Source organism: Juglans microcarpa x Juglans regia, chromosome 3D (assembly GCF_004785595.1).
Source record: "Juglans microcarpa x Juglans regia isolate MS1-56 chromosome 3D, Jm3101_v1.0, whole genome shotgun sequence".
NCBI lineage: Eukaryota > Viridiplantae > Streptophyta > Magnoliopsida > Fagales > Juglandaceae > Juglans > Juglans microcarpa x Juglans regia.
This window is the reverse complement of record NC_054598.1, coordinates 11,348,176-11,349,794: the sequence shown is the minus strand read 5'-3', so window position 1 is coordinate 11,349,794 and position 1,619 is coordinate 11,348,176. Positions and strand designations below refer to the sequence as shown.

The window sequence follows — 1,619 nt, the reverse complement described above, 5'->3', positions numbered from 1 at the left end:
TTTGGGATCACTCGTATATGTATTTGGCTTTGTATTATATTTTATCTTGGGATAACTGTATAACTTTTTAAAGGTAATTTATTTTGGATATTTGTATTTAAATTTCTGGTACTTAGTTGACTTATTTATATTAACTGCTGCGACTTTTGTTGTGCACTTTTGCATGTTGCACACACTTGATCACTTATCGTTGGGATGCGTGACCGCGTTGTCATCATCCCGACGTCACGATTTCCGTGTTTCCGTACGTGAGAGTCGGGGCGTCACATTGGGTCCAGGTTCTCCACCCATTGACTTGATTTTGACTTTCTTGGAGAGTTTTCAAATTGATTGTAGGTTCAAGGGATTTCATTCCCGTAAGTACATATCACTATAGGCTAAGGGGAAATCTATATATTTATTTATATAGTTTAATTATATCCCATCATTCTTAGTGTTGCCTATTGCATCAGAGGATTTTTTACTTGTTTCATCCGTGGTATCATGACCTTCTTATGCTTATTACACTATTTTCTCACATTGCTTGGGAGATTACTGGCTACTTATCATTGTTCATTTGATTATTTCCACTTTCTGCATAATGTTTAGAGGCTGATGCACATCTTTGTTTTGGTACATACAGGTTTGGAGGCCATTGAGAGAATAACCACTCCTATTGCAGCTGTTGCTATAAGCCTAAGATTTTAAGGTAACCTGAGCATCTATATTCGGCATTTATTTTTGGATGTCATAAGTGTAAAGGAAGCAGTTCATCTTGGGGTTATTTTGTTCCCATTTCATCCCATTTGGGGTCTAGATTCGACAACATGTTAATAGCTCATTTAATTCAACTAGGTTCGACAACTTTGGCCTTTGCAAGAATTGTGGCAATTCAAACATCTAGTAATCCTAGTGCCTCTGATTAGGACCTCCAATAGGTACACTTTATTTGTCATCTTTGTTCTGCTCTTATTTACTTGTGCTAGTGGCGGAGAGGTCGGTGCCTTGTTCTGGCTGTTGTGGCATCCCCTTTCTCCACTATATAACCTGATAAGGTTCAGAAACTGTTATCTGTGGAGAAAAAGTCTTGTTTTATACTCGTTATCTGAGAATTAATAGAAAACAGTTTTTTGAGGCTTACTTTACTTCGGACTACATGTAGGAACTAAAGTGAGCGGCAGTTGTTAAGATTAAGAATTATATAGCTTTACATGAACTTTTAGATCATAAATGTATGCTAGCCTGAATAATCTGGTAAGAATCTTCTTGACATAACATTGTGTGTGGATCCAAAATAGAATATTGCTTGAGAATGTGTGTGTGGATTCAAAATTGACGAATAGAAGAGCTTCATGGACTTCTTTATGGGACACTTGACATCACATTGCACCTGTGTCCACAAATTTATTTTCCAAACTACTGTTAAGTCTTAGGAACATTCGGATATAGGGACACAATATAGGTGTAATACCCTGATCCCGAAAGTCCGGAGAGTTAGCTCTTAATACTTAATATCAACTTCAATAACACAACTATAAAATCCAGAAAACTCCATGAAATATTAATTCATTTACTCAACCCAAATATCTATGTTCCTTCATAGGGACAACAAAGAAATTCTCAATATCATAAATTAAAAA

At 36.1% G+C, this 1,619-nt stretch overlaps 1 long non-coding RNA gene across 1 annotated transcript; it reads left to right on the top strand.

Annotated features, from left to right (window-relative positions):
* The first annotated feature begins 620 nt into the window (after nt 1–620).
* On the top strand, nt 621–969 carry LOC121254677. Its single transcript, XR_005938691.1, has 2 exons — nt 621–688; nt 835–969. It is a non-coding gene; the product is annotated as an uncharacterized LOC121254677 (long non-coding RNA).
* Nucleotides 970–1,619: the final 650 nt, after the last annotated feature.